The following is a 19,610-nucleotide window of genomic DNA, read 5'->3' on the forward strand; positions in this document are numbered from 1 at the left end:
GGCTGATTAGTAAAAAGTGTCATGGATCAGAAATAGAATCACCCACATCCAAATGAACAATCCCTCCCCACAGTGTGTTCCAGTCCTAATTAGCCTGCACCTGTTACTTCTTTAATTAAAAAAGAGGTATGGAATGGAATGAGACCACAAGTTTCTCATCTCATCTCATCTGGTCCTCAGTCTCTCCTGTTCTCTCTCCAGGACTGGCTCCAGGTCTGAGGGAGCCCTGGGGTAAAATGCCCTCTAGGATTACTCCTATATTGGTTGGCCATGCTTGGCTTACTGGTAGCAGTGCTCCAAATAGTGCCACCCTAAATCTAAAATGCCCTAGAGAAGAGGTGGATGCCCCATAACCAGCAGGCCAGATCCAGCCTAGGAAACCATCAGTCCCCCAATCTTGACATCAGTGCTGTGGTTCTCTGTCTGCTCTTCGGAACTGTGGTTGAGGGCCTAATTAAAACTACCAATTTGACACCCAAGACCATTTTGGCCAAGCCATGTCATAGGGCTGACAAAGACGAGCCACCCTCGCCCCACAGTAACGTCATATTGAGAACAGGGTGGGAAATCAAAATGGCAGCTAGACGCAGCCATACTATGTTAGTTTTTTTTTTAAAAAAAATAATATTGTAAAAAACACAAATATGGGTCCAGGGCTAGTGTCAAGTGGGAGCTGCCAGGATGCTGGGGCCCTAGTAGTTACCCATAGATGCACTGACACTGAGTGGATAGCTCAGTAGGTTAGAGCATGGTGCTGATAACACCAAGGTTGCAGGTTTGATCCCCAGATGGGTCAGCTGTATATTTCTGCATTGCAAGGGGTTGGACTAGAAGATCCTCAGGGTCCCTTCCAACTCCACAATTCTTTTATTCTATGATCTATGACCAGCCAGACACTGACAACAGGCCTGCCAACACACAGACACACAAGCTGCTGACACTTCAGAGCTGGATGTTTCTATTTGTTTTCTTCCCTTAAACCTCTCTTTGCAGATCAAATACAAAATCGGTTGTGAAAAGGGCAGGAAAGGAGAAGGCCTTTTTCCGTGACTCCCCATTGGAAGAATTTTGGGTATATGTCCCCTTTCAGGCAGATCATCTATTTTTATTATAGTAATGAGTTTTTTGAAGAAATTTTGTTTCAAAGACATTCAAATTCAGCTGATGCAAAGGAAATGGATTCCGCCCCCTGTCAACCTTTTCCCCATCTTTCCTCTTGATTCTTATTATAATGCTCGATATTTATTAGGGCAATGAAAGTCTGGTGTTTTTATATAAGCATCTATTTTTAACACACTCTGCTTGGTTGTGATTTATCAAATCTAACAAAGTGATTTCAAACAATATACAGTACAATTTGTTTCTCTTGCTCAATTCTTGTTTGTACTCTCTCAGCCTCTTTTACCACAAAGCCATTATGCATGCTCCTATGGCAGCCATTTTGTGGTATGCCACACCTCCACAGCAGCCATTTTGTGATGCACCAGGCCCCCACAACAGCCATTTCCCGCCCCCACTGGTGCCCATGACACTTTCCCAGAATTTCACTGGCCCAATGGTTGGTAACCCCTGATAATATCACACAATTCACAAAAAGCTCAGTTTAACAAAATATTTCAGAGCTAAGTGACATGATAACTTAGTTGAATAAAAACCCTGGTGCTTCAATTGTAAAGGCTCAGACCTACCAGAAAGCTGCCCTCTCTGCCCCCTCCCGAATAACCCAGCATGCATGTGGTTGATGAAGAAAATACACACTGTAGCTGCTGTGCAATCTCAAGCATATTTGCTTGCTGCTGAGAGGAAGGAAATGTGTATTTTTAAAGTCTTACATTGGCTTCTGAAACAAATTTCTGGGGCCATTTAGCCCTCTCATTTAAGCACTGAAGCTTATTCTTTTACTTTTCTATCTGTAAAGCCAAACATAAACCTAGCTGAAGATATATCAATATTATATTGTATTATATATTATTTATATAGCACGATCAATATGTATGGTGCTATGTTATGCTTCCCTGGTTGAGTGAAGTCTAGCCAACACATTAGGTAAAATCTAGTTTATATTCTGCGGAATTCACAAGGATAGTAATATTGGCATCCACAAACCACAAGTCTGGTTCTCCCTTGTACTGATGTCACAAATACACTGACATTGTTTTGTATGTTCCATAGTCGACTTCTCACACAAAAATCAGATTATAGAGCCCAGTGCTTTCTCTAATTAAGCCTTGTTTTTACATGCATCTTACACAAGAGTCATGAGCTCTTTATGCTTCCCTGAACCCAACAAAACCACAGTATGACTGCGACTGAAGAACACACAACACAGAAACTTTATATGAAGCAAACAGACCATTTATTAATAGCAACACATTGAGGGTTGTGAATCAACATCCGACATATAAAGAGTTCAGTATTCTACGGATGATCCTTAAAATATCTCTCATCAGAGACCACACAGGTCCATAAAGGTTAAAATCAACCATTTGAATTGGGCTCAATCTGACAAAATTTTAAGGGATTCAGAGCAGCCTACTCTGTTTTTCTTCCTTCATTTCTTCCTACAGTATAGTAGCCTGCAGACATAGGTGTTGAGAGATGCCAGCAGAAACTGAATGATATCTTCAATCGTATAATTCAATTCATTGGCACCTCAAACAGGAACAGTACACACTACATTTTTGTTGCAGGTCTCACCCCACTGACTTGTTTTTAAGGCCATATCCAGGTTGTTTGTTTATTGTCTGGAGGCAGCCTAAGTTTATTATTGGAAAACACTGAAACTTAATGACGAGTGAGATATCACACAGGATAACAGTTAATAGATTCGTAGGTAAGCAATAATTGCATCTTACCTACTTACTGTATTTGCATGTTCAGACCTTTAAACCTCCCCCTTAAATAAATTCAGACAAGACTCACATTTTGGTTTGGTTTTTGGCAGAATTTAGGCCACAACTTTATTGATTACAGCAAGTGAGTGGTTTCATAGGCTCTGGTTCCTACTCCCTACACCGTTGCAGGTAGCACTGGCCCAGGGCACCAGCATAGGTCAGCCTAGGGTGAACACCTGGATAGGCGGAAAGCCGGGAACAAGCTATGTCCACCACCCAGATGTCCCCCTGGACTCAGGCACGGGCACAGCCCCCTCACAGGGTTGACCAAACCATTGAGTCCCTGGATTCCTTTAATGGAATACCCTTCACATAGGGATGGCGAGAGCGTTCTCCCAACCCTATCACCTGAACCAGAGCCTATCTGCAACCTTACAAGTTGCAACGATTTGCTACGCAGCAGGCGAAACCCAAATGGCAATAGCCTAGTGGGGAAAATAGCCCCTGTCCCAATGACAGACAACGCACGACGGCACAGCAAGGTCAAGCGCACAGCTCTAAATATAGAGAGAGGTGGGAGGGTGTTCCGATGCATGCACCGAAAGAGGATGCTGGGTCACGTGCATAGGTCTATATAGGTTCCTTAATCCGTTTAGCCTGCGTCCCATTAGCCTGATTAAACCCAGAATCAAGGGACCTACCAACTGGGTGTTGTGGCTATTCAATCAAATCCACCCACAACACAGAGTTTGGTTGCCAGGTCTCACCGCAACACGTGCCCTCTTTAAGGGAGGACCCGATTTATACAACGCTTTTGAGGTGGACCTCACAAAGCAGTTTATATAAGATTACAACAATTTTGTTTTAAAAGGCTAATACTGATAGGTTAAGATGGTCCTCGATGCCCCTGTGGTGGCAGTTGTGGGGCGGGGTGGGGGAGGTGCCACTATCTTATAATAATTTGAATTTCTCGTTGCCAGTAGATTTTTGAACACTGGCACTAGATATACAAACTGCTGCTGAAGAAGAAACAAAACCTCAATCTCCAGTAGCTGGCTGGGTTTGTTCCACATTATTTTGTGAGCCTAAAGAGCAGGCACCCCCAAACTCGGCCCTCTATATGTTTTGGGACTACAACTCCCATCATCCCTAGCTTACAGGGCCAGTGGTCAGGGATGATGGGAATTGTAGTCCCAAAAAATCTGGCGGGTCAAGTAACCAGGACCAGCCCAAGACATTTTGGCACCTGAGGTGGACCCCCAAATTTCAGGTAAGAAGGATGAGGGAAGATCTATATCAGGAATAAAGGGGTGGGGGAGAAAGCGTGACATTGGGATCTGCTGTCCTTGTGAATCTTTCCATCTGAGGTGGTCACCTCACCTTGCCTCATGGGTGGGACGGCCCTACAAGCATCTAGTATTGCTTAATTTTTTTAAAAAAAGTATATTTCTAGTTTACACTTCTTGGTTTTTTTATGGTACAGAAGCCCAAGCAATTTCCAACCGTCTTATGAGATTCTTATATTTAGATATCCTCTCTTTCTTCTGTGGGACTTGATTCCTCCCTTTCCAGACTAATGTCTAGCACTTCAGTATAAATATTCTTCATTAACCATGTATCAATAAATTCCTCAAATGGTGACCTTTCCCTGATACTTCTGAAATGTCTACTTAAAGAGCTTGAAATATATATATTTGCAAGTACTCAAAAAAGAAGAGATGATCTTGCTCCATACTGACATTTGCATAATTATATATTGCTATGAAAGATATACAGAAAGAAGGGATTTATTACATAAAAGATCCCCCCATTTAGTTAAATTATGTCATTCCAAAACTTCTAGGTTTCCTGATAACCCTGAATCAAATGCCTCTCACACATTAATTGCGAGAAATTCAGACTCAGCTTAGATTTATAAAAATTTCCAAGACTTCCATTATACCTCAGAGAAGACATACCTGCTTTCCTTAGAATGGCATGCATTCTGGCACACATACGCGTGCGCGCACACACACACATACCTATTTTTAAATTTCTTTGAACATTTTAATATAATATAAATATGATATACAGCTAATTAAAGGACACACAAACACCTTGTTATTCCATTGGATTCCAGTAAGCAATTGCTGAGTACCCCCCATGCCTGCAGAATTAATTATTCCACTTAATTATTCCACTAAATTACTACAAGAAATTCTTGCAAATATATTTTTTGGTTTTTCAAGTGCAAAAAGCACACCATCAGTACACAGGCTTATTTTATGCATAATCTTGGAAGTGAACAACTTTAATGCTAATATCTTGCCCAACTGCTGTAGCAAATTTTAGAGACAATGCTTCCATTTCCTTCTGCTCTGTAAACAGCTGCTACCATCCTAAAACACTCACCTCCAGACTTATTTTTAATAGGTGACTCATTTGCCCTTGTCAGTTTGTTTATTGAATCCTTAGCACACTTTGCAGTGTTTGCCCAATATCTGATATATATGAAAATAATAATATACATCAAAGTACCATACTTAAAAGAGCTTGAGTGTGTTCATTTTTATTTATGATCTTACTCGGTGCTGACCTACTATTGTCCTCAAAGTCATTCAAAGTTCTGGGCTGAAAAAAAGTTTGTATTTAAAAAACAAAACAAAAAAACAATGTTAAGGTTTCTGCAAATCACAACACAGAGAACGGTGCAACCATTTAACCCTCATCCCAACATATATATCCATATATCCATATTTATATATTTTGAGAACCTGGATAAGGGTCCCTCCCAAAATTTGCTCTTCTCCGAAAGACAATATATCAGCCGGGTATTCAAACTACAAATCCTTTTATAGAGACATAATCTCTAGCACACCAAGGGAAAGTGGCACATGAACCCAGGCTCCCAGATGTGCAATGGATGCATAGAGAGATGTGCCCTGAAACATGATGCTCATGTGCAGTGGGGATCCCTGTGTGTGCTCCCTAAAAATCATGCACCTAAGGCTTTGCCCCCTGCCCCCATGCTAGGCCCTTGTCTAGGCAGCTGTTCCCCATCCATCCTACAGAGCAGTTGCAGCAACAGGGAGCCACAGCCTCTCCAATGGATTATGTACTCTTCCTCCAACGGGCTACATGCATGCAGCCTGAGACTGCGCCTGCATGGCAGCCACCATTGCTCTTCCCTCCTCACTCCTCTTCTGGTTCTAGGAGACAGCAGGTCAGGAGATCGTGGGAATTCGCTCAGCCCTCTACTTGCCTGATCAGCCTCTCACTCCTCATCTGACATGACCAGTGTTCCACCCACCACCCTTGATAGCTCTGAATGTTTCCCAGGCCCTGGTTCCTGCCTCCCGGGGGTCACTGAGCTCCATAAATTGCTGGCCTCTTCTCCCAAGTCAGTTTTCAGTCCCCTTGTATCTGACACACATAGGTCCAAGCCCTGCCAGTCCCAAACATCCTGCTTTCCTTAATTGCATTACATAGACGTAAAACTGGGACGTGGGTGGTGCTGTGGGTTAAACCACAGAGCCTAGGACTTACTGATCAGAAGGTCGGCAGTTCGAATCCCTGCAACGGGGTGAGCTCCCATTGCTCGGTCCCTGCTTCTGCCAACCTAGCAGTTCAAAGTGCAAGTAAATAAACAGGTACCGTTCCGGCAGGAAAGTAAACGGCGTTTCCGTGCGCTGCTCTGGTTTCGCCAGAAGTGGTTTAGTCATGCTGGCCATATGACCCGGAAGCTGTACGCCAGCTCCCTCAGCCAATAAAGCGAGATGAGTGCCGCAACCCCAGAGTCGGCCACGACTGGACCTAATGGTCAGGGGTCCCTTTACCTTTACCTTTAGACGTAAAACTAAGTATTTCTGCTTAATTTGTATAGGACTGGACTTTTGAGCCATGCCCTTCAACATTCCTCTGATGAAAGTAGGGACATTTCTCACTCCCCCCCCCAAAAAACCCCCCTGATGCTCCTTAGTGCCCCATTCCCCCCCCCAAAGCATTTCCTATCAGAAGAAGGGACACAACATGCATGCCCTCCACCATCCTGAGAAACCCCCTTTATCCTGATTTTATCTTATTCCTTGGTGGTTTTAGAAAAAGAAAAACACAGACCAATAAATAATTTTTAGAAAGGGGCAAGATTAGATGCGGACACACAAAGCATGAAAAAGCAGCAGCAGCAGCAGCAGCAGCAGCAGCAGCAGCAGGACTCCTTGCGCTCTGTGACCCTTCTTCCCATCCAGGGTGGCTCTGCCCTCTGCCTGCCCCTCAGAGCCGGCACATCACATGGGGTTGGGCCTGGTAGTGGCAGTCTCTCCTCCTCCTCACCCACTCTCCAGCAGCTGCTATGAGCTGCCCAAGGCAGGAGGCCAGCAGCCATGGAGAGGCCACAGGATGCACCCTCAAAGCTGTCACTGCCACTGTCCCTAATCAAGACAAGTGCCAGTTCATCCTCCTCCCTGAGCTCAGCAGTGGCGGCACTGGCAGGGGAAATAGGGACATTCCGGGATCAAATCAGAAGCCGGGATGGCTTTTGAAATCCTGAGACTGTCCCTGGAAAATAGGGACACTTGGAGGGTATGTTAATCTGCATTCTGTAAAGCACACCTCTAATGTACCTTTTGTTTGTTTGTTCATTGAAAAAAGTGGCTGGCTTCTGCAGTCACCAGGATAAACAGGTACCAGCGGGAGTTTAACAATGGAAGTAATGTAAGCACTCCCCCCGGCTCAGGCATATGTTGTTTTTCCTCTGGGAACTACCCAGTTTACTGAGAGCAGAACATAAATATGTCTACATACTTTGGGCAGGTATGTACAGTAACTGACTTCTAACAGAGATGGAACACCAACTGGATTAAATACAAATACTGATTTCTGAACAAGGAAGGCATGTCTGAATATAATTTGATGGCCAAAAATGAGTCTTCTGTTCTCTCCTGCAGGCTCTTTGCAGAATGAGGCTTGTGGCACCACCAGAGCAAAGTTAATGCCCATTCCTTTGAGGTTCTAACATATTAGGAGCAGCAATATGATTTTCCTTCAAAACCTGAGTGACCAAATTCACACCCCTCTTTTACCTGCAGAACTCCACATTCAAGAAGTCAGTTGCCTATCAGGTTTGTTTACAGTGTTGCTACATTTCACTTGCTAAAAAAAGTGCACTGCTGGGAGTAAGCAGTTCAGAGAAGCAGCTGCTTCAGACAGAGGGATTTCAATGCTTTCAGAAGAAAACGCAAAGCAGAAATTGTAACAGCAACACAGCACATAAAGTGACTAGGTACAAAATTGCAAGCCCTGACTTCAGGCGTACAATCTAAGCAACCATGCTAACAAGGGAAGGGGAGCAAACAGCAACCCTTTGCAAGGAAGCTGGAGCATGCCAGAGTGAAGAGGTGAATTTTTACCAAGCGTCTAAACACGGGAACAGAAGGAGGCAGAAGGATGCCAGGAGACAAAAAAGTCCCAGTAGGAAGATGTTGTATCAAGGGCGAGAGGATCTGTCAAGGGGAAGAGAGTGAAAGATGCAAGTGGGGATTGAGAGACAACACCAGAAATGGAGCATGGAGTAACAAGAAGAATAAACATAAAGAGCACAGAAAACATCACATGCCAATTGATCTCCAAATGAGGCATATCCTTCGTATTACACAAAGGCCAAACAAGATGTGACGTTAAATGTGTTATCACAGTTAACATGTCTTGAGCATGTGTATGTAAAATAGTTGCTGTAGCAGGGGTCAGAGCAGAATCAGGACCATAGGCAGAGGGAGTTAACTCTTCCCTGCTTCTGGCTATAATTCCAACAACCGCCCCCACACAATGTTGCTATTTGCATTGCAAGGAAAACTTCCATTAGCACCAATGCAAATAGCAACATGGCAGTAGGATTTCTGATGGAATTGTGGCTAGAAGGAAAAAGGGGCTAATTACCTCTCCCCATCTGCTGTGGTCCTGATCCTGCTTCCTCTCCTCCTCCCAATACCCTTTTAAATTAAATGCACCCAGTGTCATGTCTTGTTTGGCCCCAAGTAAACCGTTGCCAACTCAACAGACTGCATTCACCCCATCACAAACTCTCCTCCCCTCACTCTAAAATTGACACCTGCAAAGCAATGGACTGATGGTTGATAAAACAGTGTGTGTGTGTGTGTGTGTGTGTGTGTGTGTGTGTGTGTTTGCTTGCATGTGTATGGAAAAAAATGCTTTTGGATCAAACCAAGCAAGTTCCTATACAAACAAGAACACTGAGAAATGGCAGCAAGTGTTTGGGAAGATAGTTACGTGACAGCTAGACCGATTTGCTGCTGTGCTTACACAACTAATGTTGTGTATCAAGATAACATAAGTTCCATCATGGAGCTTATACATTCAGTGAAATCTATTAGGCGTTAAAGACTTAGCTTAGCCTTCAGATATTAGGGAACAAAAATGAATGGGGGGGGGGAGAATATGCAATCATTGTTTTCATTCACTGCCCAAACTCCAGCAATAAATATGCACCTTCTGTTCTAATCAATAACACAATATACATCATGATTTGTATCTTATGCATTCTGTACATGGGCAGATTATTTCACTATTCAACAAACTTTCCCTCCAAAACGCAACCTTTTCCTCCTGTTTGCACTGTAATTCTAATAGGATATCTCTGCATCCCATTTTCTGGAAATCCTGCATTATTTATATCCAGGGAGATAGCTTTTTGCTACTTTGCTTAAGAATTTGGTGAGAGAGAACTGCAAAGGCAGCAAAACTTTATTGGTATGCTTTTGACATGAAGAAGTTTGTGAGGCTCAGCGGAGGCACAAGCCCTCCACCTTCACTAAGTTTGCCTCAGGGGAGCCCCTAGACAGATGTACAATGTTCTCCTCTCAAGCTCTGCACGTTCAGAATTCATATTCACAAATGGTTCAGTGCTGTAAAGAAAGAAAAGCTCAGCCGAATCCCTCACAGTTCCCTAAAAATATTGCTCCCTGTGAAAACAGGGGAACAATTTTCTGCTGCTTACTGGATGGGGTGGGGGAAATACAATTTCCTGCAATGTTCAGGAGGGGGTTGCCACTTACTTTACTGGGTCTCATCAGCTGGCAGGAAGCTCGGGAAAGAGCCTTGTACTGCTTCTCAACAGCCCCACTTTCTGGACACGGAACCACTCTTAAGTCATTCCAGGGTGTGGGAAACTGTGGAAAAAGTCTTGTGCCAATGGGAGCATCATATGGACTTTTAGTAATAACACACATGCTTAAAACACACACACACCCCAGAATGTCATATCATGAAATTAACCTCCTCCTGAAAATGATGGATTTCTCGCCCCTAACGTGTTTTGTTTCACCTCTACGCATAAATAATGGCCAACAATTATTTTTTTTGGCAGGGGGTACAGGTTTTTTGGTGCAGTTCAAAAAGTAACTACCTTTTTTGGCGGTGTTTTTCACATTCCTTCATTTTTTTGCTTATGTAGCTGTCCGTGCATTGCTCTGGTTCGCCAGAAGCAGCTTAGTCATACTGGCCACATGACCCGGAAGCTGTATGCCGGCTCCCTTGGCCAATAAAGCGAGATGAGCGCCGCAACCCCAGAGTCAGTCACGACTGGACCTAATGGTCAGGGGTCCCTTTACCTTTACCTTTAGCTGTCCACATGGTCTTCAATAAATAACAACACAGTCCTATCTACATCTACTTAGAATTAAGTCCTATTGAATTCAGTGGGGCTTACCTTTCCCAGCTGGGATTCAATATTCTTTCATGGTGTGGTAGATATGCCAGCAAAGCTACAACAGTGGAAACCATTTTTGAATCACCCTCTTGCTTTAGGGCTGATGTAAGCAGTGCTATTTTTCTAGAAAAAGAGAAGCCAGAACTCACCATGAACAGATCCCTTGTTCTCTTATAATGCCAATGGCACCCACCTGAGAGGTGCTGGAGCTGAGTTCTAGCAAGTTCCAGCTTCGGGGGGGGGGGGGGAGGAGCCCTGGATGTAGGGTTGATTCATTCATTACCTGAATGAAAAGGGAGCTACATCAACTTGGCTGCTGTCATGGTACTCCAGGAAGAAGCAAAAATCACCAGTGTCAAAGCAATGATTCTTCAACATCAACTTTGTTGGACTGGTCATGTTGTTTAGATGCCGGATTACCGTCTTCCAAGGTAACTACTCTATTCCAAACTCAAGAAAGAAAAGTGAAATACCAGTGGACAACAAAAGAGGTTTAAAGACACTCTCAAGGCAAAGCTTAAAAAATGTAGTATAAACACCAACAAATGGGAAATACTGGCCTGCAAGCACTCCATTTGGAGAACAGTCTTTACCAAAGGTGTCATGGACTTTGAAGATGCTCAAACTCAGGACAAAATGGAGAAACATGCTAAGAGAAAGGCACATATGGCAAACCCTCAACATGATCAACTCCCACCTGGAAACCCATGTTGCCACTGTGGAAGGCCATGTGGATCCAGAATTGGCCTCCACAGTCACTTAGGGACTCACTGTTAAGTCCGGGTTCATGGAAGACAATCTTACTCAGGTACGAATGATCACCAAAGAAGAAAGAAGACGATGACTCCAGAAAGAACAATCAGCAGGAAACAATCTTGAGGTTCAGGATAAAGATTCAGTAACTTCCAGACTAAGGTCATCCAGCCTCCCCCATGGCTCATGTTTGAAGGAGCACATATTGTAAAACCTCCACTCATTGGTTTTTTATGCTACTAGACTCCTTCAAATGAGAATTTACCACCTCAGCAAAAAGAAAAGAAAAGAATAAAAATCACTTGTTTTCCTGCTGTGGTAATGTCAATAATTTTCTCCTGAAGGTGACTGCAAACAAACACTCTTCTAGTATAATGGAGGTGGCCAGGTTACTTCCTGAGGAATCTACCACTTGAAAAATGACTTGTGAGAATTGGACCTTCAGCTTCACGTACAGGATTTTGGAGTATGTTGCTCAAGCTGATGCTGGCCTTGTACAATAAATAAATAAATAAATCATAATTTATTTATATGTCACCCATCTGACTGGGTTACCGCAGCCACTCAGGGTGGCTTCCAACAGATTAAAGCACATCAAACTTAGTGTACCTGTTGTTCTAAACTTCACTAAGTAGTGTCTTACACATTGGTTAAGCTCCTTCTACATGACCTGAGGTAAAGTTATAGCCAGGCATGGAGTTGAGGCTTAACACTGCCCCCCCAATCTTGAGGGGGCAGAGGAAGCCTGGTGGGATGTTGTCCTGACATACTGCGGCCTGGTGGGAAGTTGCCCCGGGCTGACCAGTGTGGCCTGGTGTGCAAATGTCACATCGGGAGCAGGCCTAGTTGGAGGTATGGAGTTCTTTCTCCATTTGAAATGATGGAATTCCCTCATAGATTTAAATTGCTGTTATGAAAACTTTCCTTTGTTTCCTTCTTACTTTTGGTGGTACTTAAGAGAAAAATCAGCCTGCTCCTCTCCTCTCCCTATGAAGAATGCATTTGCCAGCTGCCTCAAATTCTTCACTCAGATTTTGACACCTTTCGGTCTGCACATCCTCCCCTCCTCATTAGCTTCAAGCTTCTTATTCTTGCCTAAGACAGACCTTTCACAACCCTCCCCTCCTCTGCTTTTCTCACTCTTGTCTCCTTCAGTGTTAATTCCGCCAAGGCTGCCAGCCTTGACGTGCCATTTGCCCCCTTTCTCCCACAAATGTCTCCACAGCCTGAACTGGTAACCCTGCAATGTCTTTGGCTATAATGGGGAGGTTGTAGGAAAATCTGAGCACTTCTGCGAGGACGGCAGGTGCTCATTCAGCTCGGCAGAAGCAAACTGTGCAATTCTTAAGTACGTTGAAAATAGGAGTTTTGAAAACTTTAATCTTCACCAGAGTTCTGAATTCTATGCTTTGTTTGAGCAATGTGTTCCTGGAAGAAGGAAACATGCCAGGAATTCTCACCAGCAGCAACAAAAAATAAAAGCCACTTAAAGCAAAGGACTGAAAAAGAGAAATAAGGCGTTATATATGAGCATCTCCTTATGCCACAAAAGGACAGTAACTGAGCGCAGGTGAGTCAGTGCTGACGTGGGTGGTACTGCGGTTTAAACCACTGAGCCTCTTGAGCTTGCTGATTAGAAGGTTGGCAGATCAAATCCCCATGATGGAGTGAGCTCCCGTTGCTCTTTCCCAGCTCCTGCCAACCTAGCAGTTTGAAAGCACACCAGTGCAAGTAGATAAATAGGTACTGCTGTGGCGGGAAGGTAAACAGTGTTTCTGTGTGCTCTGGTTTCCGTCAAGGTGTTCCGTTGTGCCAGAAGCAGTTTAGTCCTGCTGGCCACATGACCTGGAAAGCTGTCTGTGGACAAACGCTGGCTCCCTTGGCCTGAAAGCGAGACAAGCACCGCAACCCCATAGTCACCTTTGACTGGACTTAACCATCCAGGGGTCCTTTACACAAAGACACTGCAGTTGTCATCTAGTTCAAAAGAGTGGGGCCCTGGGATTTTTCTTCTTCTGGACCTTTTGCAAAAGGCAGCGGTTTATAAGTAGACCAGCCTGTTGCAAATGCATGCTCAAATATCAGCACCAACTAAAAGTTTGCTGCTGAGCCCAGTTTATGGTTCTGTTGCTGACCTATACAGCTCCAAAAAACTGGGCATTTGGTTACCTAGAGGAATGCCTTTGCCCATATTTATTAATTAATTCTGTATACTGCCCTTCATCTGAAGATCACAGGGTGATTCACAACATAAATAAATAAATAAATAAATAAATAAATAAATGAATGAATGAATGAGAAGACAAAATACAGACTGTGCAAGTCCATCTGGCAGCAGCCAAAGATTGTTGCACCTCCTTTATGGAATCATCTCCTACTTGAGATAAAGCAGGCACCAACTTCATTGAGTTTTTTTGGCACCCCACCCAGGCCTTTGCTGGTCATTGATACCAAGCCACTAAGAACTGTCTAAGTTGCTACTGCAATTATTGCTGAATTTATTGACATTTATTAGACTTTAATTAACTATTTATAGTATTGGTATTGATGTGTTGTAAAGCTCTTTTGTGTTTTAAATGAAGAGTGGTTTAATGTTTCTAAAATAAGTAAATAATATTTAGCCTGAGCCTCAGTTAGCACAGAACTCCCAGTGATATCCAGCATTGCCAGATTTCCTTACCAGATCCAGTTGGTCAAGCACACAGTCAACAGAACACAGGATTCAGGTTTGTTTGAATCTTGGCATTTGTCCTCTTATACATGCTTGAAGGGGACTGTGGAACTTCAAGTTATGAAATCAAAACACCTTGGTAGGTGATTAGATTATTCCAGACATGAAGTACTGTTTTTAATAAGAGAATTTTGCTGGGCACCTTGGCAGCCTAGAAGCATGAAGCTACCAGGAAAACGAAAAACAAAAACCCAATAGTGTGTTAGAAAAACTGGCCTCAGCTTCATGATCATATTAATTCTCTAATTCAGTATTCTTGTGCATGACAAATGATATTTCCCAGAGTCTTTTGCTTCAGTGATTCACATTTGTTTTTCTTTCGTCCCAAGGTGCTGGAGGACTTGCTTAAGTAGGAAAGCTAGTGGACTAATTGGCTTGAACCTCAGGGACCATGATTTGAGCTCAGAGCTTGGCAGCTTAACACCAGTGTGCTTTGAAAGGCTTGTTGCTGAAGCAAATCCCCGTGAACTAAAATGAAGCTCAAGGATACTGCTGGAACATCTCGGTTTTGATTGATGAATCAGATCTCCCAAAAATTGGGAGGAGAACAAGAGAGAGAGAGATGGAAAGAGCAGTAGTTCAGAAAGAGATTGTCTAATGCCTGTGGGAGGCCAAAAGATGGTGTATTCAGTCTGAAAAGTTGTACTTGTCAGAGGGTGATTGTACTGCAGAAAGGGTAGTGTTATTTTTTATCAACTAAATCAAGCATCCCTGAACTCGGCCCTAGCTAACAGAACCAGTGGTCAGGGATGGTGGGAATTGTAGTCCTGAAACATCTGGAGGGCCGGGTTTGGAGGTGCCTGATCTAAATAAAATAGATGAGGACTTTCAGTGCCCTTCTTTGGTAATTACCAAACATAACCAAAGCCCCTAACTACAATAGATCAGCACAGGAAGAGACTTCAAGCATTACCAACCCTAGGTATAGTAATTTTATTCACTGAAATTGTAAATGCTTCTATGCATTGCTATGTGTTTAAGATTTGATGGGTTGCTAACTGAATTCTTGAGAGTTCTCTAGTTGTTCTCATGTGACTGGCCAACACTGGTCACATGGGAGGTATCCAGTGAAGAAGAGACTCCATTTTATATGAAGCAACATGATTATATTTTAGAAGCCACTGTGAATACTGCTAAGTTGAATGGAATGTTGGAGTGCTTCTTCTCTGCTTGAAAGAAAGAGCAAAGCTGTAATGCATGGCCTAATTGAGAAAAAGAAGGCTGAATGCTGAGCTTTTGAAAGGGAGGAAAATACAGATGTTTGGAAGTTAGGAGAAAGGACTGTAATCCCTTGCTTGGAAAAGCATGTGACTATAAATATTATGTTTTAATCCATCTATAAGTTTCTGCAAGTAAAGCTTTTGAATGTTAAAGTTGGGACATTGTTTTAATTTCCAAAGATGGCTGTCAGTCATATATATGATTTAAGCTTTTTAGCTGTGTTTTTGCTACCCTTATATTCACCAACCAAAACTCAGCTTTATGCCACAGAGGCAGCCAGAAGCTTGTCCAGGATTCATCCCAAATCTGCCAAAGAAGGTACACTGGCAACTTGATATGGCAGCTTTTCAATGTCATCATCTTTACGTGCACCTCATGTTCAGGAAATGAGCTTGGTGGTGGTCCTGCTTGTCCCTGTGGCTTTCCACGGGGAGAAGCTATTTATTATCTCAGCGCTGTGAATGGAATTGGAAACCATACCTTTATTGTCAGTGATCTACAACTGGATATCTTCACATGTATGGCACTGATAATACTGTCTCTTGCAAATGCTATTTCCTGCTTATTTTAGGTATAGAGTTAGAGTTTTGTTTGCAGATTTTGTTTGTTTCAATTGAAATTTTTAGCTTGTTTTAGTTTTTTTAATATTAGGTCTTTTTGTTTGTCTTTAAAAAAAATACGAAGTTTTCCTTAAAGACCAAAAAAGTATTTGTTGATCTTCTTCTCATTCAAGGGAATACCATAGCTTCAGAAAACTACTACAGATAGGATGGAAAGCAATCAATCTCTGTTGATATCACAAATAAGGAAAAAGTGGGGGGAGAGTGGAAATGAGTAATTCCCAGATGTGAGACTACCATCCAGCTGAAAGACTGGGCTCCTGCCGTAGGAGTTTGCAAAGAGGAACAGCTACCTATGTTTCCAAAGAAAGTCAGATACATTTTATCTCCACCACCTGGTCTGACACTTTGGGTATTGGATTAAGTACAGACCCTTAAGAATATCATGGATGAGTCTCTCTCCCCACCCCCACCCCCCAAATAAAAGGAGTTATCTGATTTGCCTTAGAAGTGGACAAAATAAAGCCATTAAAGAAAAAAATAATTAAGCAAACCAATCCACCATTCAGCTCTACACAACTTCACTGTACTATAAACATGCAACAAGGCAATAAACACAGGAGGAAAAAAGCAAACAAACATTGGCTGGCTGGCTGGCTGGTTGGAAGGCCCTTGATACACAAGTCTAGTTTTTAGCACCATAAAAATGCACTTCCTAGAGACTAGCACATTATGGTTTAAGTGAAGCTCTTCATTAGATAGTGTGAGAAAATGACGCATGAAAGAAAGATATAAAAGCCTTCTTAATAGTTCCTGTGCAGATAATGTAAGCCAAAGACAATCAATAGCCACGCCTCATTTACTTTATGTCTTTGAGCACTCAGAGGCAAAATGTGAGTGTTTTCTGTACTATTGGGTACCCCAGCCTTCCAGAAGTAATGAAAAAATGGATTTGCATATGATGGTGTAATTTGAAACAAAACTTCTGGTCAAGCTATTATCAATAACAAAAAGAGGAAGAAACACCTACTCTATTGCTTTGCACCCCTTGTTTGTTTGTTTGTTTGTTTAAGCATTAGAAAGCTTTCTCATTCCACAAGTCACCCAAAAAGTCCCCTACAATCAGCATAAAACTAGATTTAAAAATAATAAAATCGCATTGAGCAGAACCCATGAGCAGAAAAATCTGATTACTGGTAAAGTAGAAAGCACAGGGTTACAAAGGCATTCTGTTGTTTAGTCGTTTAGTTGTGTCCAACTCTTTGTGACCCTATGGACCAGAGCACGACAGGCACTTCTGTCTTCCACTGCCTCCTGCAGTTTGGTCAAACTCATGTTGGTAGCTTCGAGAACACTGTCCAACCATCTCATCCTCTGTCGTCCCCTTCTCCTTGTGCCCTCCATCTTTCCCAACATCAGGGTCTTTTCCAGGGAGTCTTCTATTCTCATGAGGTGGCCAAAGTATTGGAGCCTCAGCTTCAGGATCTGTCCTTCCAGTGAGCACTCAGGGCTGAGTTCCTTAAGAATGGATAGGTTTGATCTTCTTGCAGTCCATGGGACTCTCAAGAGTCTCCTCCAGCACCATAATTCAAAAGCATCAATTCTTCAGTGATCATCCTTCTTTATGGTTCAGCTCTCACTTCCATACATCACTACTGGGAAAACTATAGCTTAAAGGCATTCTACAAATGCTTAATTGACAATACAAGACACCTTGCCACAATTATATAACTGTCATGCCTTGATACCAGTTTCAGTTCAAATGACACAGAATGCCTGCTTGCCAGTATGTATTATGAACTTCTAATTTGGTTGCCCTTATTACTTGTGACATTGATGGCACACTGCTATGCATTTCTGTGCTGTCATTCTGTTGTCATATGTGAAACTCCCAACTTTACTGTTTGCCTCTGTCATGCCCAGTGCTAAAGACTAATTATTATGCTGCCCATTCACTGCAATTATGTTGTGGTGGTGGTTTCTTCATCCTAGGTTCAGGGGTGGGTCACAACATTAGAAACAGGGTTTTTTGTGTTTTTTTTAGAAACCTACAATCACAAAGGAGGGAAGGATTTGATATGGCCAGTGCCCTGCAGGTTGGTGACTTCTGTCCAACACTTTCTAATACAGTATATTTAACTTATGCTGATGTGGTGCTATATTTACACCTATTGCTTCAAGAAGCTTCACTGGAAACAATTCATAAATAAAAGTATTATTGTTAAATAACTATAATGACAATGTTTTATATTTGATATGCAGTCAAAACTCATGTCATGGAAGACACATACATTTTTCTTCAAAAATGTACCTGGAACCAGAGTTTTTTTTCAGCCTTCTGGCTCCTCTCAGGTGGGTGTCATTGCTATTATAAGAGAACAAGGGAGGTGTTTGTTGTGAGTTCCAGCACCTCTTTTTCTAGAAAAATAGCACTGCCTGGAACTGATGCTTCATGTAACAAGGCAATATAAATTAAGTGACATCCAAGTATATAAAACATCAGTGTATTAAAATGAACACAGGTCCCAGTCTTCAACACTTGAGCTCACCCTCTCACGTACCCAAAGAACACAGTGAGAAACTTTGCTGTGTTTCTCTCTCAAAGTGGTTTTCTTGCAGCTTCATTAAGATTCAACTCTTTAATAGAAAAGTATCCATCTCCATGATAGTCAAATGCTGGCTTGCATGTAGGTGATAGAAAATCCTTTGTTTTCGTTGCTCAGTCTTTTACTAACTATAGCCTTTCAAATAATCTCCACTGAAAAGGCGGTTATCCAACAACACTGGCAACATTTTAAACTAAAGGGTCATATACAGATTTTGCTTGGCATATGGGATGACTTGGATTAATGGACAGAACTGTCTATTCTGAAGGAAATGTGCAAATTGAAAAATTACGCATATTTTGCAAAAAATACAGTGGGCTGTCATCTCGGGCATCTGTTTGAAGCGAGCTGGGAAGCAGGAGATTTGGGAGAGGCCAGGGCTATAGGATCAGTCAGAGACACAAAGACAAAACAGGAGGCAGGTCTGAAGGATGCATAAACACACCAGAAATTAGGGAGCTCTTGTTTGCCAACAAAGCCTCATTTGGGATGTCTTCATCCTGCACAGAAGGAGCCAATGGCCAGCCTGGGTAGGAGGAGTCAGTCTGTAAGATTCTTTACTCTGAAGGCTGCAGTTCAGCGATTCATCACACAGGGCATCTGCATACAGATCCAGCAGTTCTGACAGTCGGGGGACCATTTCCATAGGGCTGAGGCCTCTGCAGCCCTCCGCCCCTGACTGCAGATATGGGGCTCAGACCCTCCAATCTTGAGCGGGCCAAGGAGGCCTGGCAGTAAGTTGGAGATGCCATGCAGCCCAGGGAGTTTCTGAATGCAGTGCAGCCTGGTGAGAAGTTGGGATGTTGCCTTGGGCCGTGCAGTGGTGGGCCAGGCCATGCAGACCAGTGCGGCCTGGCAGGCAAATATTGCATTGGGAGGAGGCCTGGTCAGCCTCTCCCGATGAGACAGTTGTCACACATGCAGCACATGTGACATGATGCACGCACATACTGCAAGCGTGACATCAGCCCGCCCCCAATGTCGGGCACAACTCATTGACTGTACTGACAGTTATGGCGTACCACTGCATGTTCCATTGATGGAGGGGCTGTGTGATTCCTGCAGATATCATGCTCTGCTGTGCACATTTCTTATGGGCAAATCTGATGTGCATGTAAATAGATGCAGATGTTAGTCAGGGCTATAAGATGGTAATGGTGAACAGAAAGACAGGCAGATGGTCACATCAAAGCTCTGACACTT

The 19,610-nt window shown here is 43.0% G+C and overlaps 1 protein-coding gene across 4 annotated transcripts in view; it reads right to left on the reverse strand.

The window, feature by feature from the left end:
• LINGO2 (leucine rich repeat and Ig domain containing 2) overlaps window positions 1-19,610 on the reverse strand; it is a 350,487-nt gene that overhangs the window by 282,950 nt on the left and 47,927 nt on the right. The window contains exon 1 of one of the 4 annotated variants that reach the window (XM_079959458.1): window positions 1,355-1,483. The exons of the other annotated variants lie outside the window; for them this stretch is intronic. The gene's annotated coding sequence lies outside the window, so the exon portion shown is untranslated. Of the gene's footprint in view, window positions 1-1,354; window positions 1,484-19,610 lie in introns of those variants that run through there. 4 annotated transcript variants of the gene reach the window in all.

The sequence above is a fragment of the Podarcis cretensis genome, assembly GCF_951804945.1.
Source record: "Podarcis cretensis genome assembly, chromosome: 17".
Taxonomy (NCBI): domain Eukaryota; kingdom Metazoa; phylum Chordata; class Lepidosauria; order Squamata; family Lacertidae; genus Podarcis; species Podarcis cretensis.